Raw genomic sequence first — 20,322 nt, forward strand, 5'->3', positions numbered from 1 at the left:
AAAAAAGTGCTACACACGCGGAGTCCCCCACTACACTGCCTTAAAGCGACCGCTCATCACTATCGTGTGAGTAACCTTGCGGCCGCGGCGACGAGTCTTGCCCAAAGACGCAGCGTGCGTGGAGGCGCTGCCCGAACGCGTGTGGATGCACCCTCCTACCTCGTAAAGCGCCTACAGCTACTATCACCGTGGGCCGCTGCCGGCGGGCGGGAAGCCGACACAGCGCGGCGTTACGAGCAGCGGCTGTGCGGTGGTGGTGTAATGGTGAGCATAGTTGCCTTCCCAGCCGTTGATCCGGGTTCGATTCCCGGCCACCGCAACGGGCGCAAATTTTTACGTCTGAGTATGTGAGCCACGTGCTGTTACATTAACGTTTTCTTTCCGTCGTTGCTCCACTCCAGGCCATCCTGTAGTATGTCCCGACTTGTCCCGACTTTGCTCGGCTGACGCGAAAGCTGACGCTTGGAATTCGCCCTTATCAAGAGGACAGGCGATATAAACGGCTGTGAGAGGTGAGGTGTAGCGAAGTACAGGCAAACTGCGAAGTTTTGTGCTCCTTCTTCTTAAACAAAAAAATAAAAAAAAAAGAGACGCAGTCGGTAGGACTCGAACCTACGCTCCCAGAGGGAATCTGATTTCTAGTCAGACGCCTTAACCACTCGGCCACGACTGCTCGCAGCCAAAAGTCCCCTCGAATCGTGAAAAATCAAACCGTTCTGCGCAGAATGTTGACAGGAAACGAACTCCGTGCACTGATTACGGCAGGGCTACCAGCGCTACGAGACGAGCCATTACGGAAGCGTTAAAATCTTCGCCCGGACAGGGACTCGAACCCTGGACCCTTAGGTTAAAAGCCTAATGCTCTACCGACTGAGCTATCCGGGCTCACGCTTGCTGTGGATGGAGCAGCTGCAGGCAATGTGAATAACTGGAACGCGTGTGTAGGCGTACTACGGTAATTGCTGGCTTCTGGCGCAACTGGCGACTTCACCGACTTGCCACTGACGCTGGTAGCAGCCCAACAGCGGACCAGTGCCTCTTCTCCCTTTACCCCGGTGCTGACAGTAATTGCATCTCGTGCCTGTTTTCCCCGATTACGCTCGGTTGAAGCTCCGGAAGGAGGGCGACAAACGAGGGTTGGAGGGCCAAAACATGGAGGGTCGTGTGCGCAAAAACTTCCCTTCCGGTACCGGGAATCGAACCCGGGCCTCCTGGGTGAAAGCCAGGTATCCTAGCCACTAGACCACACCGGATTTGCTCGATAAACGTCAGATTTACTCCCTCTCCTCTCGCTTTTCGTGCTGAATCCGGACTTAGTGGTGTTCTCTGTTTGCGAGCATATTTGCGCTTGCAGACTGGCATGGCGCACAGCTCGAAACTGACAATTCATTGCAGTTTGCATCATATTTTACTCACAACAGGGGAGGAGAAAGGTCAAAGCTGTACCTTGCCATAGCTGGATGTAAACATTTTAACGCTGAGGCGTGGGCTCCTTGTGGATAACAAACGACAATTCAGTTCGTTCCTAGCAACAGCAACGCCGTTAATTCAGCCATGATGTACAGCAAATTAAATGCCCCGGGTGAGGATCGAACTCACGACCTTAAGATTATGAGACTTACGCGCTACCCACTGCGCTACCGAGGCACGTTTGCAAGCAACGTCCCAGGAAACTTGGTAAGTCTCGCATATTAGAGATAGACAGTTTGCGCTTTCTCAAGAATCTGTTGTGTTGCTACACGTGCTTTCCCGAATTGCTAGATTAAACTGCTGCCGCGGCTTTTTCAACGGAAAGCAGCACTGCCTGAGGTTACAGTACATCGCCCTTGCGGCACCTGAACACAGCGGCCTGTAGGGCCAGGCTGACGCTAGAGTTCAGAAATAGCACGCGTCCGTCCAAGTACGGTCTCTTGCGTGCTGCGTGTTTGGTTCTTCTCACAGCGAATCCTGCTATACATTCCTGAGGCTGACGCAGCTCAAACGAGCAATCGGCGCGGCAGCATTATAGCGAGAACAGCAAAACGATGCATCGGCCGGGAATCGAACCCGGGCCGCCCGAGTGGTAGGCGAACAACCTACCACTTTTTTAGTTGTTGTTCTCATTTTTTTAGTTGCATTTGTTGGGGGCGGTCGGCCGTGCTTCCCGAGCATATTCCAGAGTAGCTGTCTGCAGGGAAAGTGGGATTGCCACCCAACGACGCCGGATACAGCCGAAAAAAGTGCTACACACGCGGAGTCCCCCACTACACTGCCTTAAAGCGACCGCTCATCACTATCGTGTGAGTAACCTTGCGGCCGCGGCGACGAGTCTTGCCCAAAGACGCAGCGTGCGTGGAGGCGCTGCCCGAACGCGTGTGGATGCACCCTCCTACCTCGTAAAGCGCCTACAGCTACTATCACCGTGGGCCGCTGCCGGCGGGCGGGAAGCCGACACAGCGCGGCGTTACGAGCAGCGGCTGTGCGGTGGTGGTGTAATGGTGAGCATAGTTGCCTTCCCAGCAGTTGATCCGGGTTCGATTCCCGGCCACCGCAACGGGCGCAAATTTTTACGTCTGAGTATGTGAGCCACGTGCTGTTACATTAACGTTTTCTTTCCGTCGTTGCTCCACTCCAGGCCATCCTGTAGTATGTCCCGACTTGTCCCGACTTTGCTCGGCTGACGCGAAAGCTGACGCTTGGAATTCGCCCTTATCAAGAGGACAGGCGATATAAACGGCTGTGAGAGGTGAGGTGTAGCGAAGTACAGGCAAACTGCGAAGTTTTGTGCTCCTTCTTCTTAAACAAAAAAATAAAAAAAAAAGAGACGCAGTCGGTAGGACTCGAACCTACGCTCCCAGAGGGAATCTGATTTCTAGTCAGACGCCTTAACCACTCGGCCACGACTGCTCGCAGCCAAAAGTCCCCTCGAATCGTGAAAAATCAAACCGTTCTGCGCAGAATGTTGACAGGAAACGAACTCCGTGCACTGATTACGGCAGGGCTACCAGCGCTACGAGACGAGCCATTACGGAAGCGTTAAAATCTTCGCCCGGACAGGGACTCGAACCCTGGACCCTTAGGTTAAAAGCCTAATGCTCTACCGACTGAGCTATCCGGGCTCACGCTTGCTGTGGATGGAGCAGCTGCAGGCAATGTGAATAACTGGAACGCGTGTGTAGGCGTACTACGGTAATTGCTGGCTTCTGGCGCAACTGGCGACTTCACCGACTTGCCACTGACGCTGGTAGCAGCCCAACAGCGGACCAGTGCCTCTTCTCCCTTTACCCCGGTGCTGACAGTAATTGCATCTCGTGCCTGTTTTCCCCGATTACGCTCGGTTGAAGCTCCGGAAGGAGGGCGACAAACGAGGGTTGGAGGGCCAAAACATGGAGGGTCGTGTGCGCAAAAACTTCCCTTCCGGTACCGGGAATCGAACCCGGGCCTCCTGGGTGAAAGCCAGGTATCCTAGCCACTAGACCACACCGGATTTGCTCGATAAACGTCAGATTTACTCCCTCTCCTCTCGCTTTTCGTGCTGAATCCGGACTTAGTGGTGTTCTCTGTTTGCGAGCATATTTGCGCTTGCAGACTGGCATGGCGCACAGCTCGAAACTGACAATTCATTGCAGTTTGCATCATATTTTACTCACAACAGGGGAGGAGAAAGGTCAAAGCTGTACCTTGCCATAGCTGGATGTAAACATTTTAACGCTGAGGCGTGGGCTCCTTGTGGATAACAAACGACAATTCAGTTCGTTCCCTAGCAACAGCAACGCCGTTAATTCAGCCATGATGTACAGCAAATTAAATGCCCCGGGTGAGGATCGAACTCACGACCTTAAGATTATGAGACTTACGCGCTACCCACTGCGCTACCGAGGCACGTTTGCAAGCAACGTCCCAGGAAACTTGGTAAGTCTCGCATATTAGAGATAGACAGTTTGCGCTTTCTCAAGAATCTGTTGTGTTGCTACACGTGCTTTCCCGAATTGCTAGATTAAACTGCTGCCGCGGCTTTTTCAACGGAAAGCAGCACTGCCTGAGGTTACAGTACATCGCCCTTGCGGCACCTGAACACAGCGGCCTGTAGGGCCAGGCTGACGCTAGAGTTCAGAAATAGCACGCGTCCGTCCAAGTACGGTCTCTTGCGTGCTGCGTGTTTGGTTCTTCTCACAGCGAATCCTGCTATACATTCCTGAGGCTGACGCAGCTCAAACGAGCAATCGGCGCGGCAGCATTATAGCGAGAACAGCAAAACGATGCATCGGCCGGGAATCGAACCCGGGCCGCCCGAGTGGTAGGCGAACAACCTACCACTTTTTTAGTTGTTGTTCTCATTTTTTTAGTTGCATTTGTTGGGGGCGGTCGGCCGTGCTTCCCGAGCATATTCCAGAGTAGCTGTCTGCAGGGAAAGTGGGATTGCCACCCAACGACGCCGGATACAGCCGAAAAAAGTGCTACACACGCGGAGTCCCCCACTACACTGCCTTAAAGCGACCGCTCATCACTATCGTGTGAGTAACCTTGCGGCCGCGGCGACGAGTCTTGCCCAAAGACGCAGCGTGCGTGGAGGCGCTGCCCGAACGCGTGTGGATGCACCCTCCTACCTCGTAAAGCGCCTACAGCTACTATCACCGTGGGCCGCTGCCGGCGGGCGGGAAGCCGACACAGCGCGGCGTTACGAGCAGCGGCTGTGCGGTGGTGGTGTAATGGTGAGCATAGTTGCCTTCCCAGCCGTTGATCCGGGTTCGATTCCCGGCCACCGCAACGGGCGCAAATTTTTACGTCTGAGTATGTGAGCCACGTGCTGTTACATTAACGTTTTCTTTCCGTCGTTGCTCCACTCCAGGCCATCCTGTAGTATGTCCCGACTTGTCCCGACTTTGCTCGGCTGACGCGAAAGCTGACGCTTGGAATTCGCCCTTATCAAGAGGACAGGCGATATAAACGGCTGTGAGAGGTGAGGTGTAGCGAAGTACAGGCAAACTGCGAAGTTTTGTGCTCCTTCTTCTTAAACAAAAAAATAAAAAAAAAAGAGACGCAGTCGGTAGGACTCGAACCTACGCTCCCAGAGGGAATCTGATTTCTAGTCAGACGCCTTAACCACTCGGCCACGACTGCTCGCAGCCAAAAGTCCCCTCGAATCGTGAAAAATCAAACCGTTCTGCGCAGAATGTTGACAGGAAACGAACTCCGTGCACTGATTACGGCAGGGCTACCAGCGCTACGAGACGAGCCATTACGGAAGCGTTAAAATCTTCGCCCGGACAGGGACTCGAACCCTGGACCCTTAGGTTAAAAGCCTAATGCTCTACCGACTGAGCTATCCGGGCTCACGCTTGCTGTGGATGGAGCAGCTGCAGGCAATGTGAATAACTGGAACGCGTGTGTAGGCGTACTACGGTAATTGCTGGCTTCTGGCGCAACTGGCGACTTCACCGACTTGCCACTGACGCTGGTAGCAGCCCAACAGCGGACCAGTGCCTCTTCTCCCTTTACCCCGGTGCTGACAGTAATTGCATCTCGTGCCTGTTTTCCCCGATTACGCTCGGTTGAAGCTCCGGAAGGAGGGCGACAAACGAGGGTTGGAGGGCCAAAACATGGAGGGTCGTGTGCGCAAAAACTTCCCTTCCGGTACCGGGAATCGAACCCGGGCCTCCTGGGTGAAAGCCAGGTATCCTAGCCACTAGACCACACCGGATTTGCTCGATAAACGTCAGATTTACTCCCTCTCCTCTCGCTTTTCGTGCTGAATCCGGACTTAGTGGTGTTCTCTGTTTGCGAGCATATTTGCGCTTGCAGACTGGCATGGCGCACAGCTCGAAACTGACAATTCATTGCAGTTTGCATCATATTTTACTCACAACAGGGGAGGAGAAAGGTCAAAGCTGTACCTTGCCATAGCTGGATGTAAACATTTTAACGCTGAGGCGTGGGCTCCTTGTGGATAACAAACGACAATTCAGTTCGTTCCCTAGCAACAGCAACGCCGTTAATTCAGCCATGATGTACAGCAAATTAAATGCCCCGGGTGAGGATCGAACTCACGACCTTAAGATTATGAGACTTACGCGCTACCCACTGCGCTACCGAGGCACGTTTGCAAGCAACGTCCCAGGAAACTTGGTAAGTCTCGCATATTAGAGATAGACAGTTTGCGCTTTCTCAAGAATCTGTTGTGTTGCTACACGTGCTTTCCCGAATTGCTAGATTAAACTGCTGCCGCGGCTTTTTCAACGGAAAGCAGCACTGCCTGAGGTTACAGTACATCGCCCTTGCGGCACCTGAACACAGCGGCCTGTAGGGCCAGGCTGACGCTAGAGTTCAGAAATAGCACGCGTCCGTCCAAGTACGGTCTCTTGCGTGCTGCGTGTTTGGTTCTTCTCACAGCGAATCCTGCTATACATTCCTGAGGCTGACGCAGCTCAAACGAGCAATCGGCGCGGCAGCATTATAGCGAGAACAGCAAAACGATGCATCGGCCGGGAATCGAACCCGGGCCGCCCGAGTGGTAGGCGAACAACCTACCACTTTTTTAGTTGTTGTTCTCATTTTTTTAGTTGCATTTGTTGGGGGCGGTCGGCCGTGCTTCCCGAGCATATTCCAGAGTAGCTGTCTGCAGGGAAAGTGGGATTGCCACCCAACGACGCCGGATACAGCCGAAAAAAGTGCTACACACGCGGAGTCCCCCACTACACTGCCTTAAAGCGACCGCTCATCACTATCGTGTGAGTAACCTTGCGGCCGCGGCGACGAGTCTTGCCCAAAGACGCAGCGTGCGTGGAGGCGCTGCCCGAACGCGTGTGGATGCACCCTCCTACCTCGTAAAGCGCCTACAGCTACTATCACCGTGGGCCGCTGCCGGCGGGCGGGAAGCCGACACAGCGCGGCGTTACGAGCAGCGGCTGTGCGGTGGTGGTGTAATGGTGAGCATAGTTGCCTTCCCAGCCGTTGATCCGGGTTCGATTCCCGGCCACCGCAACGGGCGCAAATTTTTACGTCTGAGTATGTGAGCCACGTGCTGTTACATTAACGTTTTCTTTCCGTCGTTGCTCCACTCCAGGCCATCCTGTAGTATGTCCCGACTTGTCCCGACTTTGCTCGGCTGACGCGAAAGCTGACGCTTGGAATTCGCCCTTATCAAGAGGACAGGCGATATAAACGGCTGTGAGAGGTGAGGTGTAGCGAAGTACAGGCAAACTGCGAAGTTTTGTGCTCCTTCTTCTTAAACAAAAAAATAAAAAAAAAAGAGACGCAGTCGGTAGGACTCGAACCTACGCTCCCAGAGGGAATCTGATTTCTAGTCAGACGCCTTAACCACTCGGCCACGACTGCTCGCAGCCAAAAGTCCCCTCGAATCGTGAAAAATCAAACCGTTCTGCGCAGAATGTTGACAGGAAACGAACTCCGTGCACTGATTACGGCAGGGCTACCAGCGCTACGAGACGAGCCATTACGGAAGCGTTAAAATCTTCGCCCGGACAGGGACTCGAACCCTGGACCCTTAGGTTAAAAGCCTAATGCTCTACCGACTGAGCTATCCGGGCTCACGCTTGCTGTGGATGGAGCAGCTGCAGGCAATGTGAATAACTGGAACGCGTGTGTAGGCGTACTACGGTAATTGCTGGCTTCTGGCGCAACTGGCGACTTCACCGACTTGCCACTGACGCTGGTAGCAGCCCAACAGCGGACCAGTGCCTCTTCTCCCTTTACCCCGGTGCTGACAGTAATTGCATCTCGTGCCTGTTTTCCCCGATTACGCTCGGTTGAAGCTCCGGAAGGAGGGCGACAAACGAGGGTTGGAGGGCCAAAACATGGAGGGTCGTGTGCGCAAAAACTTCCCTTCCGGTACCGGGAATCGAACCCGGGCCTCCTGGGTGAAAGCCAGGTATCCTAGCCACTAGACCACACCGGATTTGCTCGATAAACGTCAGATTTACTCCCTCTCCTCTCGCTTTTCGTGCTGAATCCGGACTTAGTGGTGTTCTCTGTTTGCGAGCATATTTGCGCTTGCAGACTGGCATGGCGCACAGCTCGAAACTGACAATTCATTGCAGTTTGCATCATATTTTACTCACAACAGGGGAGGAGAAAGGTCAAAGCTGTACCTTGCCATAGCTGGATGTAAACATTTTAACGCTGAGGCGTGGGCTCCTTGTGGATAACAAACGACAATTCAGTTCGTTCCCTAGCAACAGCAACGCCGTTAATTCAGCCATGATGTACAGCAAATTAAATGCCCCGGGTGAGGATCGAACTCACGACCTTAAGATTATGAGACTTACGCGCTACCCACTGCGCTACCGAGGCACGTTTGCAAGCAACGTCCCAGGAAACTTGGTAAGTCTCGCATATTAGAGATAGACAGTTTGCGCTTTCTCAAGAATCTGTTGTGTTGCTACACGTGCTTTCCCGAATTGCTAGATTAAACTGCTGCCGCGGCTTTTTCAACGGAAAGCAGCACTGCCTGAGGTTACAGTACATCGCCCTTGCGGCACCTGAACACAGCGGCCTGTAGGGCCAGGCTGACGCTAGAGTTCAGAAATAGCACGCGTCCGTCCAAGTACGGTCTCTTGCGTGCTGCGTGTTTGGTTCTTCTCACAGCGAATCCTGCTATACATTCCTGAGGCTGACGCAGCTCAAACGAGCAATCGGCGCGGCAGCATTATAGCGAGAACAGCAAAACGATGCATCGGCCGGGAATCGAACCCGGGCCGCCCGAGTGGTAGGCGAACAACCTACCACTTTTTTAGTTGTTGTTCTCATTTTTTTAGTTGCATTTGTTGGGGGCGGTCGGCCGTGCTTCCCGAGCATATTCCAGAGTAGCTGTCTGCAGGGAAAGTGGGATTGCCACCCAACGACGCCGGATACAGCCGAAAAAAGTGCTACACACGCGGAGTCCCCCACTACACTGCCTTAAAGCGACCGCTCATCACTATCGTGTGAGTAACCTTGCGGCCGCGGCGACGAGTCTTGCCCAAAGACGCAGCGTGCGTGGAGGCGCTGCCCGAACGCGTGTGGATGCACCCTCCTACCTCGTAAAGCGCCTACAGCTACTATCACCGTGGGCCGCTGCCGGCGGGCGGGAAGCCGACACAGCGCGGCGTTACGAGCAGCGGCTGTGCGGTGGTGGTGTAATGGTGAGCATAGTTGCCTTCCCAGCCGTTGATCCGGGTTCGATTCCCGGCCACCGCAACGGGCGCAAATTTTTACGTCTGAGTATGTGAGCCACGTGCTGTTACATTAACGTTTTCTTTCCGTCGTTGCTCCACTCCAGGCCATCCTGTAGTATGTCCCGACTTGTCCCGACTTTGCTCGGCTGACGCGAAAGCTGACGCTTGGAATTCGCCCTTATCAAGAGGACAGGCGATATAAACGGCTGTGAGAGGTGAGGTGTAGCGAAGTACAGGCAAACTGCGAAGTTTTGTGCTCCTTCTTCTTAAACAAAAAAATAAAAAAAAAAGAGACGCAGTCGGTAGGACTCGAACCTACGCTCCCAGAGGGAATCTGATTTCTAGTCAGACGCCTTAACCACTCGGCCACGACTGCTCGCAGCCAAAAGTCCCCTCGAATCGTGAAAAATCAAACCGTTCTGCGCAGAATGTTGACAGGAAACGAACTCCGTGCACTGATTACGGCAGGGCTACCAGCGCTACGAGACGAGCCATTACGGAAGCGTTAAAATCTTCGCCCGGACAGGGACTCGAACCCTGGACCCTTAGGTTAAAAGCCTAATGCTCTACCGACTGAGCTATCCGGGCTCACGCTTGCTGTGGATGGAGCAGCTGCAGGCAATGTGAATAACTGGAACGCGTGTGTAGGCGTACTACGGTAATTGCTGGCTTCTGGCGCAACTGGCGACTTCACCGACTTGCCACTGACGCTGGTAGCAGCCCAACAGCGGACCAGTGCCTCTTCTCCCTTTACCCCGGTGCTGACAGTAATTGCATCTCGTGCCTGTTTTCCCCGATTACGCTCGGTTGAAGCTCCGGAAGGAGGGCGACAAACGAGGGTTGGAGGGCCAAAACATGGAGGGTCGTGTGCGCAAAAACTTCCCTTCCGGTACCGGGAATCGAACCCGGGCCTCCTGGGTGAAAGCCAGGTATCCTAGCCACTAGACCACACCGGATTTGCTCGATAAACGTCAGATTTACTCCCTCTCCTCTCGCTTTTCGTGCTGAATCCGGACTTAGTGGTGTTCTCTGTTTGCGAGCATATTTGCGCTTGCAGACTGGCATGGCGCACAGCTCGAAACTGACAATTCATTGCAGTTTGCATCATATTTTACTCACAACAGGGGAGGAGAAAGGTCAAAGCTGTACCTTGCCATAGCTGGATGTAAACATTTTAACGCTGAGGCGTGGGCTCCTTGTGGATAACAAACGACAATTCAGTTCGTTCCCTAGCAACAGCAACGCCGTTAATTCAGCCATGATGTACAGCAAATTAAATGCCCCGGGTGAGGATCGAACTCACGACCTTAAGATTATGAGACTTACGCGCTACCCACTGCGCTACCGAGGCACGTTTGCAAGCAACGTCCCAGGAAACTTGGTAAGTCTCGCATATTAGAGATAGACAGTTTGCGCTTTCTCAAGAATCTGTTGTGTTGCTACACGTGCTTTCCCGAATTGCTAGATTAAACTGCTGCCGCGGCTTTTTCAACGGAAAGCAGCACTGCCTGAGGTTACAGTACATCGCCCTTGCGGCACCTGAACACAGCGGCCTGTAGGGCCAGGCTGACGCTAGAGTTCAGAAATAGCACGCGTCCGTCCAAGTACGGTCTCTTGCGTGCTGCGTGTTTGGTTCTTCTCACAGCGAATCCTGCTATACATTCCTGAGGCTGACGCAGCTCAAACGAGCAATCGGCGCGGCAGCATTATAGCGAGAACAGCAAAACGATGCATCGGCCGGGAATCGAACCCGGGCCGCCCGAGTGGTAGGCGAACAACCTACCACTTTTTTAGTTGTTGTTCTCATTTTTTTAGTTGCATTTGTTGGGGGCGGTCGGCCGTGCTTCCCGAGCATATTCCAGAGTAGCTGTCTGCAGGGAAAGTGGGATTGCCACCCAACGACGCCGGATACAGCCGAAAAAAGTGCTACACACGCGGAGTCCCCCACTACACTGCCTTAAAGCGACCGCTCATCACTATCGTGTGAGTAACCTTGCGGCCGCGGCGACGAGTCTTGCCCAAAGACGCAGCGTGCGTGGAGGCGCTGCCCGAACGCGTGTGGATGCACCCTCCTACCTCGTAAAGCGCCTACAGCTACTATCACCGTGGGCCGCTGCCGGCGGGCGGGAAGCCGACACAGCGCGGCGTTACGAGCAGCGGCTGTGCGGTGGTGGTGTAATGGTGAGCATAGTTGCCTTCCCAGCCGTTGATCCGGGTTCGATTCCCGGCCACCGCAACGGGCGCAAATTTTTACGTCTGAGTATGTGAGCCACGTGCTGTTACATTAACGTTTTCTTTCCGTCGTTGCTCCACTCCAGGCCATCCTGTAGTATGTCCCGACTTGTCCCGACTTTGCTCGGCTGACGCGAAAGCTGACGCTTGGAATTCGCCCTTATCAAGAGGACAGGCGATATAAACGGCTGTGAGAGGTGAGGTGTAGCGAAGTACAGGCAAACTGCGAAGTTTTGTGCTCCTTCTTCTTAAACAAAAAAATAAAAAAAAAAGAGACGCAGTCAGTAGGACTCGAACCTACGCTCCCAGAGGGAATCTGATTTCTAGTCAGACGCCTTAACCACTCGGCCACGACTGCTCGCAGCCAAAAGTCCCCTCGAATCGTGAAAAATCAAACCGTTCTGCGCAGAATGTTGACAGGAAACGAACTCCGTGCACTGATTACGGCAGGGCTACCAGCGCTACGAGACGAGCCATTACGGAAGCGTTAAAATCTTCGCCCGGACAGGGACTCGAACCCTGGACCCTTAGGTTAAAAGCCTAATGCTCTACCGACTGAGCTATCCGGGCTCACGCTTGCTGTGGATGGAGCAGCTGCAGGCAATGTGAATAACTGGAACGCGTGTGTAGGCGTACTACGGTAATTGCTGGCTTCTGGCGCAACTGGCGACTTCACCGACTTGCCACTGACGCTGGTAGCAGCCCAACAGCGGACCAGTGCCTCTTCTCCCTTTACCCCGGTGCTGACAGTAATTGCATCTCGTGCCTGTTTTCCCCGATTACGCTCGGTTGAAGCTCCGGAAGGAGGGCGACAAACGAGGGTTGGAGGGCCAAAACATGGAGGGTCGTGTGCGCAAAAACTTCCCTTCCGGTACCGGGAATCGAACCCGGGCCTCCTGGGTGAAAGCCAGGTATCCTAGCCACTAGACCACACCGGATTTGCTCGATAAACGTCAGATTTACTCCCTCTCCTCTCGCTTTTCGTGCTGAATCCGGACTTAGTGGTGTTCTCTGTTTGCGAGCATATTTGCGCTTGCAGACTGGCATGGCGCACAGCTCGAAACTGACAATTCATTGCAGTTTGCATCATATTTTACTCACAACAGGGGAGGAGAAAGGTCAAAGCTGTACCTTGCCATAGCTGGATGTAAACATTTTAACGCTGAGGCGTGGGCTCCTTGTGGATAACAAACGACAATTCAGTTCGTTCCCTAGCAACAGCAACGCCGTTAATTCAGCCATGATGTACAGCAAATTAAATGCCCCGGGTGAGGATCGAACTCACGACCTTAAGATTATGAGACTTACGCGCTACCCACTGCGCTACCGAGGCACGTTTGCAAGCAACGTCCCAGGAAACTTGGTAAGTCTCGCATATTAGAGATAGACAGTTTGCGCTTTCTCAAGAATCTGTTGTGTTGCTACACGTGCTTTCCCGAATTGCTAGATTAAACTGCTGCCGCGGCTTTTTCAACGGAAAGCAGCACTGCCTGAGGTTACAGTACATCGCCCTTGCGGCACCTGAACACAGCGGCCTGTAGGGCCAGGCTGACGCTAGAGTTCAGAAATAGCACGCGTCCGTCCAAGTACGGTCTCTTGCGTGCTGCGTGTTTGGTTCTTCTCACAGCGAATCCTGCTATACATTCCTGAGGCTGACGCAGCTCAAACGAGCAATCGGCGCGGCAGCATTATAGCGAGAACAGCAAAACGATGCATCGGCCGGGAATCGAACCCGGGCCGCCCGAGTGGTAGGCGAACAACCTACCACTTTTTTAGTTGTTGTTCTCATTTTTTTAGTTGCATTTGTTGGGGGCGGTCGGCCGTGCTTCCCGAGCATATTCCAGAGTAGCTGTCTGCAGGGAAAGTGGGATTGCCACCCAACGACGCCGGATACAGCCGAAAAAAGTGCTACACACGCGGAGTCCCCCACTACACTGCCTTAAAGCGACCGCTCATCACTATCGTGTGAGTAACCTTGCGGCCGCGGCGACGAGTCTTGCCCAAAGACGCAGCGTGCGTGGAGGCGCTGCCCGAACGCGTGTGGATGCACCCTCCTACCTCGTAAAGCGCCTACAGCTACTATCACCGTGGGCCGCTGCCGGCGGGCGGGAAGCCGACACAGCGCGGCGTTACGAGCAGCGGCTGTGCGGTGGTGGTGTAATGGTGAGCATAGTTGCCTTCCCAGCCGTTGATCCGGGTTCGATTCCCGGCCACCGCAACGGGCGCAAATTTTTACGTCTGAGTATGTGAGCCACGTGCTGTTACATTAACGTTTTCTTTCCGTCGTTGCTCCACTCCAGGCCATCCTGTAGTATGTCCCGACTTGTCCCGACTTTGCTCGGCTGACGCGAAAGCTGACGCTTGGAATTCGCCCTTATCAAGAGGACAGGCGATATAAACGGCTGTGAGAGGTGAGGTGTAGCGAAGTACAGGCAAACTGCGAAGTTTTGTGCTCCTTCTTCTTAAACAAAAAAATAAAAAAAAAAGAGACGCAGTCGGTAGGACTCGAACCTACGCTCCCAGAGGGAATCTGATTTCTAGTCAGACGCCTTAACCACTCGGCCACGACTGCTCGCAGCCAAAAGTCCCCTCGAATCGTGAAAAATCAAACCGTTCTGCGCAGAATGTTGACAGGAAACGAACTCCGTGCACTGATTACGGCAGGGCTACCAGCGCTACGAGACGAGCCATTACGGAAGCGTTAAAATCTTCGCCCGGACAGGGACTCGAACCCTGGACCCTTAGGTTAAAAGCCTAATGCTCTACCGACTGAGCTATCCGGGCTCACGCTTGCTGTGGATGGAGCAGCTGCAGGCAATGTGAATAACTGGAACGCGTGTGTAGGCGTACTACGGTAATTGCTGGCTTCTGGCGCAACTGGCGACTTCACCGACTTGCCACTGACGCTGGTAGCAGCCCAACAGCGGACCAGTGCCTCTTCTCCCTTTACCCCGGTGCTGACAGTAATTGCATCTCGTGCCTGTTTTCCCCGATTACGCTCGGTTGAAGCTCCGGAAGGAGGGCGACAAACGAGGGTTGGAGGGCCAAAACATGGAGGGTCGTGTGCGCAAAAACTTCCCTTCCGGTACCGGGAATCGAACCCGGGCCTCCTGGGTGAAAGCCAGGTATCCTAGCCACTAGACCACACCGGATTTGCTCGATAAACGTCAGATTTACTCCCTCTCCTCTCGCTTTTCGTGCTGAATCCGGACTTAGTGGTGTTCTCTGTTTGCGAGCATATTTGCGCTTGCAGACTGGCATGGCGCACAGCTCGAAACTGACAATTCATTGCAGTTTGCATCATATTTTACTCACAACAGGGGAGGAGAAAGGTCAAAGCTGTACCTTGCCATAGCTGGATGTAAACATTTTAACGCTGAGGCGTGGGCTCCTTGTGGATAACAAACGACAATTCAGTTCGTTCCCTAGCAACAGCAACGCCGTTAATTCAGCCATGATGTACAGCAAATTAAATGCCCCGGGTGAGGATCGAACTCACGACCTTAAGATTATGAGACTTACGCGCTACCCACTGCGCTACCGAGGCACGTTTGCAAGCAACGTCCCAGGAAACTTGGTAAGTCTCGCATATTAGAGATAGACAGTTTGCGCTTTCTCAAGAATCTGTTGTGTTGCTACACGTGCTTTCCCGAATTGCTAGATTAAACTGCTGCCGCGGCTTTTTCAACGGAAAGCAGCACTGCCTGAGGTTACAGTACATCGCCCTTGCGGCACCTGAACACAGCGGCCTGTAGGGCCAGGCTGACGCTAGAGTTCAGAAATAGCACGCGTCCGTCCAAGTACGGTCTCTTGCGTGCTGCGTGTTTGGTTCTTCTCACAGCGAATCCTGCTATACATTCCTGAGGCTGACGCAGCTCAAACGAGCAATCGGCGCGGCAGCATTATAGCGAGAACAGCAAAACGATGCATCGGCCGGGAATCGAACCCGGGCCGCCCGAGTGGTAGGCGAACAACCTACCACTTTTTTAGTTGTTGTTCTCATTTTTTTAGTTGCATTTGTTGGGGGCGGTCGGCCGTGCTTCCCGAGCATATTCCAGAGTAGCTGTCTGCAGGGAAAGTGGGATTGCCACCCAACGACGCCGGATACAGCCGAAAAAAGTGCTACACACGCGGAGTCCCCCACTACACTGCCTTAAAGCGACCGCTCATCACTATCGTGTGAGTAACCTTGCGGCCGCGGCGACGAGTCTTGCCCAAAGACGCAGCGTGCGTGGAGGCGCTGCCCGAACGCGTGTGGATGCACCCTCCTACCTCGTAAAGCGCCTACAGCTACTATCACCGTGGGCCGCTGCCGGCGGGCGGGAAGCCGACACAGCGCGGCGTTACGAGCAGCGGCTGTGCGGTGGTGGTGTAATGGTGAGCATAGTTGCCTTCCCAGCCGTTGATCCGGGTTCGATTCCCGGCCACCGCAACGGGCGCAAATTTTTACGTCTGAGTATGTGAGCCACGTGCTGTTACATTAACGTTTTCTTTCCGTCGTTGCTCCACTCCAGGCCATCCTGTAGTATGTCCCGACTTGTCCCGACTTTGCTCGGCTGACGCGAAAGCTGACGCTTGGAATTCGCCCTTATCAAGAGGACAGGCGATATAAACGGCTGTGAGAGGTGAGGTGTAGCGAAGTACAGGCAAACTGCGAAGTTTTGTGCTCCTTCTTCTTAAACAAAAAAATAAAAAAAAAAGAGACGCAGTCGGTAGGACTCGAACCTACGCTCCCAGAGGGAATCTGATTTCTAGTCAGACGCCTTAACCACTCGGCCACGACTGCTCGCAGCCAAAAGTCCCCTCGAATCGTGAAAAATCAAACCGTTCTGCGCAGAATGTTGACAGGAAACGAACTCCGTGCACTGATTACGGCAGGGCTACCAGCGCTACGAGACGAGCCATTACGGAAGCGTTAAAATCTTCGCCCGGACAGGGACTCGAACCCTGGACCCTTAGGTTAAAAGCCTAATGCTCTACCGACTGAGCTATCCGGGCTCACGCTTGCTGTGGATGGAGCAGCTGCAGGCAATGTGAATAACTGGAACGCGTGTGTAGGCGTACTACGGTAATTGCTGGCTTCTGGCGCAACTGGCGACTTCACCGACTTGCCACTGACGCTGGTAGCAGCCCAACAGCGGACCAGTGCCTCTTCTCCCTTTACCCCGGTGCTGACAGTAATTGCATCTCGTGCCTGTTTTCCCCGATTACGCTCGGTTGAAGCTCCGGAAGGAGGGCGACAAACGAGGGTTGGAGGGCCAAAACATGGAGGGTCGTGTGCGCAAAAACTTCCCTTCCGGTACCGGGAATCGAACCCGGGCCTCCTGGGTGAAAGCCAGGTATCCTAGCCACTAGACCACACCGGATTTGCTCGATAAACGTCAGATTTACTCCCTCTCCTCTCGCTTTTCGTGCTGAATCCGGACTTAGTGGTGTTCTCTGTTTGCGAGCATATTTGCGCTTGCAGACTGGCATGGCGCACAGCTCGAAACTGACAATTCATTGCAGTTTGCATCATATTTTACTCACAACAGGGGAGGAGAAAGGTCAAAGCTGTACCTTGCCATAGCTGGATGTAAACATTTTAACGCTGAGGCGTGGGCTCCTTGTGGATAACAAACGACAATTCAGTTCGTTCCCTAGCAACAGCAACGCCGTTAATTCAGCCATGATGTACAGCAAATTAAATGCCCCGGGTGAGGATCGAACTCACGACCTTAAGATTATGAGACTTACGCGCTACCCACTGCGCTACCGAGGCACGTTTGCAAGCAACGTCCCAGGAAACTTGGTAAGTCTCGCATATTAGAGATAGACAGTTTGCGCTTTCTCAAGAATCTGTTGTGTTGCTACACGTGCTTTCCCGAATTGCTAGATTAAACTGCTGCCGCGGCTTTTTCAACGGAAAGCAGCACTGCCTGAGGTTACAGTACATCGCCCTTGCGGCACCTGAACACAGCGGCCTGTAGGGCCAGGCTGACGCTAGAGTTCAGAAATAGCACGCGTCCGTCCAAGTACGGTCTCTTGCGTGCTGCGTGTTTGGTTCTTCTCACAGCGAATCCTGCTATACATTCCTGAGGCTGACGCAGCTCAAACGAGCAATCGGCGCGGCAGCATTATAGCGAGAACAGCAAAACGATGCATCGGCCGGGAATCGAACCCGGGCCGCCCGAGTGGTAGGCGAACAACCTACCACTTTTTTAGTTGTTGTTCTCATTTTTTTAGTTGCATTTGTTGGGGGCGGTCGGCCGTGCTTCCCGAGCATATTCCAGAGTAGCTGTCTGCAGGGAAAGTGGGATTGCCACCCAACGACGCCGGATACAGCCGAAAAAAGTGCTACACACGCGGAGTCCCCCACTACACTGCCTTAAAGCGACCGCTCATCACTATCGTGTGAGTAACCTTGCGGCCGCGGCGACGAGTCTTGCCCAAAGACGCAGCGTGCGTGGAGGCGCTGCCCGAACGCGTGTGGATGCACCCTCCTACCTCGTAAAGCGCCTACAGCTACTATCACCGTGGGCCGCTGCCGGCGGGCGGGAAGCCGACACAGCGCGGCGTTACGAGCAGCGGCTGTGCGGTGGTGGTGTAATGGTGAGCATAGTTGCCTTCCCAGCCGTTGATCCGGGTTCGATTCCCGGCCACCGCAACGGGCGCAAATTTTTACGTCTGAGTATGTGAGCCACGTGCTGTTACATTAACGTTTTCTTTCCGTCGTTGCTCCACTCCAGGCCATCCTGTAGTATGTCCCGACTTGTCCCGACTTTGCTCGGCTGACGCGAAAGCTGACGCTTGGAATTCGCCCTTATCAAGAGGACAGGCGATATAAACGGCTGTGAGAGGTGAGGTGTAGCGAAGTACAGGCAAACTGCGAAGTTTTGTGCTCCTTCTTCTTAAACAAAAAAATAAAAAAAAAAGAGACGCAGTCGGTAGGACTCGAACCTACGCTCCCAGAGGGAATCTGATTTCTAGTCAGACGCCTTAACCACTCGGCCACGACTGCTCGCAGCCAAAAGTCCCCTCGAATCGTGAAAAATCAAACCGTTCTGCGCAGAATGTTGACAGGAAACGAACTCCGTGCACTGATTACGGCAGGGCTACCAGCGCTACGAGACGAGCCATTACGGAAGCGTTAAAATCTTCGCCCGGACAGGGACTCGAACCCTGGACCCTTAGGTTAAAAGCCTAATGCTCTACCGACTGAGCTATCCGGGCTCACGCTTGCTGTGGATGGAGCAGCTGCAGGCAATGTGAATAACTGGAACGCGTGTGTAGGCGTACTACGGTAATTGCTGGCTTCTGGCGCAACTGGCGACTTCACCGACTTGCCACTGACGCTGGTAGCAGCCCAACAGCGGACCAGTGCCTCTTCTCCCTTTACCCCGGTGCTGACAGTAATTGCATCTCGTGCCTGTTTTCCCCGATTACGCTCGGTTGAAGCTCCGGAAGGAGGGCGACAAACGAGGGTTGGAGGGCCAAAACATGGAGGGTCGTGTGCGCAAAAACTTCCCTTCCGGTACCGGGAATCGAACCCGGGCCTCCTGGGTGAAAGCCAGGTATCCTAGCCACTAGACCACACCGGATTTGCTCGATAAACGTCAGATTTACTCCCTCTCCTCTCGCTTTTCGTGCTGAATCCGGACTTAGTGGTGTTCTCTGTTTGCGAGCATATTTGCGCTTGCAGACTGGCATGGCGCACAGCTCGAAACTGACAATTCATTGCAGTTTGCATCATATTTTACTCACAACAGGGGAGGAGAAAGGTCAAAGCTGTACCTTGCCATAGCTGGATGTAAACATTTTAACGCTGAGGCGTGGGCTCCTTGTGGATAACAAACGACAATTCAGTTCGTTCCCTAGCAACAGCAACGCCGTTAATTCAGCCATGATGTACAGCAAATTAAATGCCCCGGGTGAGGATCGAACTCACGACCTTAAGATTATGAGACTTACGCGCTACCCACTGCGCTACCGAGGCACGTTTGCAAGCAACGTCCCAGGAAACTTGGTAAGTCTCGCATATTAGAGATAGACAGTTTGCGCTTTCTCAAGAATCTGTTGTGTTGCTACACGTGCTTTCCCGAATTGCTAGATTAAACTGCTGCCGCGGCTTTTTCAACGGAAAGCAGCACTGCCTGAGGTTACAGTACATCGCCCTTGCGGCACCTGAACACAGCGGCCTGTAGGGCCAGGCTGACGCTAGAGTTCAGAAATAGCACGCGTCCGTCCAAGTACGGTCTCTTGCGTGCTGCGTGTTTGGTTCTTCTCACAGCGAATCCTGCTATACATTCCTGAGGCTGACGCAGCTCAAACGAGCAATCGGCGCGGCAGCATTATAGCGAGAACAGCAAAACGATGCATCGGCCGGGAATCGAACCCGGGCCGCCCGAGTGGTAGGCGAACAACCTACCACTTTTTTAGTTGTTGTTCTCATTTTTTTAGTTGCATTTGTTGGGGGCGGTCGGCCGTGCTTCCCGAGCATATTCCAGAGTAGCTGTCTGCAGGGAAAGTGGGATTGCCACCCAACGACGCCGGATACAGCCGAAAAAAGTGCTACACACGCGGAGTCCCCCACTACACTGCCTTAAAGCGACCGCTCATCACTATCGTGTGAGTAACCTTGCGGCCGCGGCGACGAGTCTTGCCCAAAGACGCAGCGTGCGTGGAGGCGCTGCCCGAACGCGTGTGGATGCACCCTCCTACCTCGTAAAGCGCCTACAGCTACTATCACCGTGGGCCGCTGCCGGCGGGCGGGAAGCCGACACAGCGCGGCGTTACGAGCAGCGGCTGTGCGGTGGTGGTGTAATGGTGAGCATAGTTGCCTTCCCAGCCGTTGATCCGGGTTCGATTCCCGGCCACCGCAACGGGCGCAAATTTTTACGTCTGAGTATGTGAGCCACGTGCTGTTACATTAACGTTTTCTTTCCGTCGTTGCTCCACT

The 20,322-nt window shown here is 53.8% G+C and overlaps 46 non-coding genes across 46 annotated transcripts; 10 read left to right on the forward strand and 36 right to left on the reverse strand.

The window, feature by feature from the left end:
- Window positions 1-247: 247 nt before the first annotated feature.
- Window positions 248-319, forward strand: Trnag-ucc (transfer RNA glycine (anticodon UCC)). The gene has a single exon. It is a non-coding gene; the product is annotated as a tRNA-Gly (tRNA).
- A 272-nt stretch (window positions 320-591) lies between these two features.
- Window positions 592-673, reverse strand: Trnas-aga (transfer RNA serine (anticodon AGA)). The gene has a single exon. It is a non-coding gene; the product is annotated as a tRNA-Ser (tRNA).
- Window positions 674-812: 139 nt separating this feature from the next.
- Trnak-uuu (transfer RNA lysine (anticodon UUU)) lies at window positions 813-885 on the reverse strand. Its single transcript has one exon. It is a non-coding gene; the product is annotated as a tRNA-Lys (tRNA).
- A 296-nt stretch (window positions 886-1,181) lies between these two features.
- Window positions 1,182-1,253, reverse strand: Trnae-uuc (transfer RNA glutamic acid (anticodon UUC)). The gene has a single exon. It is a non-coding gene; the product is annotated as a tRNA-Glu (tRNA).
- Window positions 1,254-1,574: 321 nt separating this feature from the next.
- On the reverse strand, window positions 1,575-1,647 carry Trnam-cau (transfer RNA methionine (anticodon CAU)). The gene has a single exon. It is a non-coding gene; the product is annotated as a tRNA-Met (tRNA).
- Window positions 1,648-2,460: 813 nt separating this feature from the next.
- On the forward strand, window positions 2,461-2,532 carry Trnag-ucc (transfer RNA glycine (anticodon UCC)). Its single transcript has one exon. It is a non-coding gene; the product is annotated as a tRNA-Gly (tRNA).
- A 272-nt stretch (window positions 2,533-2,804) lies between these two features.
- Window positions 2,805-2,886, reverse strand: Trnas-aga (transfer RNA serine (anticodon AGA)). The gene has a single exon. It is a non-coding gene; the product is annotated as a tRNA-Ser (tRNA).
- Window positions 2,887-3,025: 139 nt separating this feature from the next.
- On the reverse strand, window positions 3,026-3,098 carry Trnak-uuu (transfer RNA lysine (anticodon UUU)). The gene has a single exon. It is a non-coding gene; the product is annotated as a tRNA-Lys (tRNA).
- A 296-nt stretch (window positions 3,099-3,394) lies between these two features.
- On the reverse strand, window positions 3,395-3,466 carry Trnae-uuc (transfer RNA glutamic acid (anticodon UUC)). The gene has a single exon. It is a non-coding gene; the product is annotated as a tRNA-Glu (tRNA).
- A 322-nt stretch (window positions 3,467-3,788) lies between these two features.
- Window positions 3,789-3,861, reverse strand: Trnam-cau (transfer RNA methionine (anticodon CAU)). Its single transcript has one exon. It is a non-coding gene; the product is annotated as a tRNA-Met (tRNA).
- Window positions 3,862-4,674: 813 nt separating this feature from the next.
- On the forward strand, window positions 4,675-4,746 carry Trnag-ucc (transfer RNA glycine (anticodon UCC)). Its single transcript has one exon. It is a non-coding gene; the product is annotated as a tRNA-Gly (tRNA).
- A 272-nt stretch (window positions 4,747-5,018) lies between these two features.
- Trnas-aga (transfer RNA serine (anticodon AGA)) lies at window positions 5,019-5,100 on the reverse strand. The gene has a single exon. It is a non-coding gene; the product is annotated as a tRNA-Ser (tRNA).
- Window positions 5,101-5,239: 139 nt separating this feature from the next.
- Window positions 5,240-5,312, reverse strand: Trnak-uuu (transfer RNA lysine (anticodon UUU)). The gene has a single exon. It is a non-coding gene; the product is annotated as a tRNA-Lys (tRNA).
- Window positions 5,313-5,608: 296 nt separating this feature from the next.
- Window positions 5,609-5,680, reverse strand: Trnae-uuc (transfer RNA glutamic acid (anticodon UUC)). The gene has a single exon. It is a non-coding gene; the product is annotated as a tRNA-Glu (tRNA).
- Window positions 5,681-6,002: 322 nt separating this feature from the next.
- Trnam-cau (transfer RNA methionine (anticodon CAU)) lies at window positions 6,003-6,075 on the reverse strand. The gene has a single exon. It is a non-coding gene; the product is annotated as a tRNA-Met (tRNA).
- Window positions 6,076-6,888: 813 nt separating this feature from the next.
- On the forward strand, window positions 6,889-6,960 carry Trnag-ucc (transfer RNA glycine (anticodon UCC)). Its single transcript has one exon. It is a non-coding gene; the product is annotated as a tRNA-Gly (tRNA).
- Window positions 6,961-7,232: 272 nt separating this feature from the next.
- Trnas-aga (transfer RNA serine (anticodon AGA)) lies at window positions 7,233-7,314 on the reverse strand. The gene has a single exon. It is a non-coding gene; the product is annotated as a tRNA-Ser (tRNA).
- Window positions 7,315-7,453: 139 nt separating this feature from the next.
- Trnak-uuu (transfer RNA lysine (anticodon UUU)) lies at window positions 7,454-7,526 on the reverse strand. Its single transcript has one exon. It is a non-coding gene; the product is annotated as a tRNA-Lys (tRNA).
- Window positions 7,527-7,822: 296 nt separating this feature from the next.
- On the reverse strand, window positions 7,823-7,894 carry Trnae-uuc (transfer RNA glutamic acid (anticodon UUC)). The gene has a single exon. It is a non-coding gene; the product is annotated as a tRNA-Glu (tRNA).
- Window positions 7,895-8,216: 322 nt separating this feature from the next.
- Trnam-cau (transfer RNA methionine (anticodon CAU)) lies at window positions 8,217-8,289 on the reverse strand. The gene has a single exon. It is a non-coding gene; the product is annotated as a tRNA-Met (tRNA).
- Window positions 8,290-9,102: 813 nt separating this feature from the next.
- Trnag-ucc (transfer RNA glycine (anticodon UCC)) lies at window positions 9,103-9,174 on the forward strand. The gene has a single exon. It is a non-coding gene; the product is annotated as a tRNA-Gly (tRNA).
- A 272-nt stretch (window positions 9,175-9,446) lies between these two features.
- On the reverse strand, window positions 9,447-9,528 carry Trnas-aga (transfer RNA serine (anticodon AGA)). The gene has a single exon. It is a non-coding gene; the product is annotated as a tRNA-Ser (tRNA).
- A 139-nt stretch (window positions 9,529-9,667) lies between these two features.
- Window positions 9,668-9,740, reverse strand: Trnak-uuu (transfer RNA lysine (anticodon UUU)). Its single transcript has one exon. It is a non-coding gene; the product is annotated as a tRNA-Lys (tRNA).
- Window positions 9,741-10,036: 296 nt separating this feature from the next.
- Trnae-uuc (transfer RNA glutamic acid (anticodon UUC)) lies at window positions 10,037-10,108 on the reverse strand. Its single transcript has one exon. It is a non-coding gene; the product is annotated as a tRNA-Glu (tRNA).
- A 322-nt stretch (window positions 10,109-10,430) lies between these two features.
- Window positions 10,431-10,503, reverse strand: Trnam-cau (transfer RNA methionine (anticodon CAU)). Its single transcript has one exon. It is a non-coding gene; the product is annotated as a tRNA-Met (tRNA).
- Window positions 10,504-11,316: 813 nt separating this feature from the next.
- On the forward strand, window positions 11,317-11,388 carry Trnag-ucc (transfer RNA glycine (anticodon UCC)). Its single transcript has one exon. It is a non-coding gene; the product is annotated as a tRNA-Gly (tRNA).
- Window positions 11,389-11,660: 272 nt separating this feature from the next.
- Window positions 11,661-11,742, reverse strand: Trnas-aga (transfer RNA serine (anticodon AGA)). The gene has a single exon. It is a non-coding gene; the product is annotated as a tRNA-Ser (tRNA).
- A 139-nt stretch (window positions 11,743-11,881) lies between these two features.
- On the reverse strand, window positions 11,882-11,954 carry Trnak-uuu (transfer RNA lysine (anticodon UUU)). Its single transcript has one exon. It is a non-coding gene; the product is annotated as a tRNA-Lys (tRNA).
- A 296-nt stretch (window positions 11,955-12,250) lies between these two features.
- Window positions 12,251-12,322, reverse strand: Trnae-uuc (transfer RNA glutamic acid (anticodon UUC)). Its single transcript has one exon. It is a non-coding gene; the product is annotated as a tRNA-Glu (tRNA).
- A 322-nt stretch (window positions 12,323-12,644) lies between these two features.
- On the reverse strand, window positions 12,645-12,717 carry Trnam-cau (transfer RNA methionine (anticodon CAU)). Its single transcript has one exon. It is a non-coding gene; the product is annotated as a tRNA-Met (tRNA).
- Window positions 12,718-13,530: 813 nt separating this feature from the next.
- Trnag-ucc (transfer RNA glycine (anticodon UCC)) lies at window positions 13,531-13,602 on the forward strand. Its single transcript has one exon. It is a non-coding gene; the product is annotated as a tRNA-Gly (tRNA).
- Window positions 13,603-13,874: 272 nt separating this feature from the next.
- Trnas-aga (transfer RNA serine (anticodon AGA)) lies at window positions 13,875-13,956 on the reverse strand. Its single transcript has one exon. It is a non-coding gene; the product is annotated as a tRNA-Ser (tRNA).
- A 139-nt stretch (window positions 13,957-14,095) lies between these two features.
- Trnak-uuu (transfer RNA lysine (anticodon UUU)) lies at window positions 14,096-14,168 on the reverse strand. The gene has a single exon. It is a non-coding gene; the product is annotated as a tRNA-Lys (tRNA).
- A 296-nt stretch (window positions 14,169-14,464) lies between these two features.
- On the reverse strand, window positions 14,465-14,536 carry Trnae-uuc (transfer RNA glutamic acid (anticodon UUC)). Its single transcript has one exon. It is a non-coding gene; the product is annotated as a tRNA-Glu (tRNA).
- A 322-nt stretch (window positions 14,537-14,858) lies between these two features.
- On the reverse strand, window positions 14,859-14,931 carry Trnam-cau (transfer RNA methionine (anticodon CAU)). The gene has a single exon. It is a non-coding gene; the product is annotated as a tRNA-Met (tRNA).
- Window positions 14,932-15,744: 813 nt separating this feature from the next.
- Trnag-ucc (transfer RNA glycine (anticodon UCC)) lies at window positions 15,745-15,816 on the forward strand. Its single transcript has one exon. It is a non-coding gene; the product is annotated as a tRNA-Gly (tRNA).
- Window positions 15,817-16,088: 272 nt separating this feature from the next.
- On the reverse strand, window positions 16,089-16,170 carry Trnas-aga (transfer RNA serine (anticodon AGA)). Its single transcript has one exon. It is a non-coding gene; the product is annotated as a tRNA-Ser (tRNA).
- A 139-nt stretch (window positions 16,171-16,309) lies between these two features.
- Window positions 16,310-16,382, reverse strand: Trnak-uuu (transfer RNA lysine (anticodon UUU)). Its single transcript has one exon. It is a non-coding gene; the product is annotated as a tRNA-Lys (tRNA).
- Window positions 16,383-16,678: 296 nt separating this feature from the next.
- Trnae-uuc (transfer RNA glutamic acid (anticodon UUC)) lies at window positions 16,679-16,750 on the reverse strand. Its single transcript has one exon. It is a non-coding gene; the product is annotated as a tRNA-Glu (tRNA).
- Window positions 16,751-17,072: 322 nt separating this feature from the next.
- Window positions 17,073-17,145, reverse strand: Trnam-cau (transfer RNA methionine (anticodon CAU)). Its single transcript has one exon. It is a non-coding gene; the product is annotated as a tRNA-Met (tRNA).
- Window positions 17,146-17,958: 813 nt separating this feature from the next.
- Trnag-ucc (transfer RNA glycine (anticodon UCC)) lies at window positions 17,959-18,030 on the forward strand. The gene has a single exon. It is a non-coding gene; the product is annotated as a tRNA-Gly (tRNA).
- Window positions 18,031-18,302: 272 nt separating this feature from the next.
- On the reverse strand, window positions 18,303-18,384 carry Trnas-aga (transfer RNA serine (anticodon AGA)). The gene has a single exon. It is a non-coding gene; the product is annotated as a tRNA-Ser (tRNA).
- Window positions 18,385-18,523: 139 nt separating this feature from the next.
- Trnak-uuu (transfer RNA lysine (anticodon UUU)) lies at window positions 18,524-18,596 on the reverse strand. Its single transcript has one exon. It is a non-coding gene; the product is annotated as a tRNA-Lys (tRNA).
- A 296-nt stretch (window positions 18,597-18,892) lies between these two features.
- On the reverse strand, window positions 18,893-18,964 carry Trnae-uuc (transfer RNA glutamic acid (anticodon UUC)). The gene has a single exon. It is a non-coding gene; the product is annotated as a tRNA-Glu (tRNA).
- A 322-nt stretch (window positions 18,965-19,286) lies between these two features.
- On the reverse strand, window positions 19,287-19,359 carry Trnam-cau (transfer RNA methionine (anticodon CAU)). The gene has a single exon. It is a non-coding gene; the product is annotated as a tRNA-Met (tRNA).
- An 813-nt stretch (window positions 19,360-20,172) lies between these two features.
- Window positions 20,173-20,244, forward strand: Trnag-ucc (transfer RNA glycine (anticodon UCC)). The gene has a single exon. It is a non-coding gene; the product is annotated as a tRNA-Gly (tRNA).
- Window positions 20,245-20,322: the final 78 nt, after the last annotated feature.

The sequence above is a fragment of the Schistocerca serialis genome, unplaced genomic scaffold (genome assembly GCF_023864345.2).
Source record: "Schistocerca serialis cubense isolate TAMUIC-IGC-003099 unplaced genomic scaffold, iqSchSeri2.2 HiC_scaffold_943, whole genome shotgun sequence".
Classification (NCBI taxonomy): Eukaryota; Metazoa; Arthropoda; class Insecta; order Orthoptera; family Acrididae; genus Schistocerca; species Schistocerca serialis.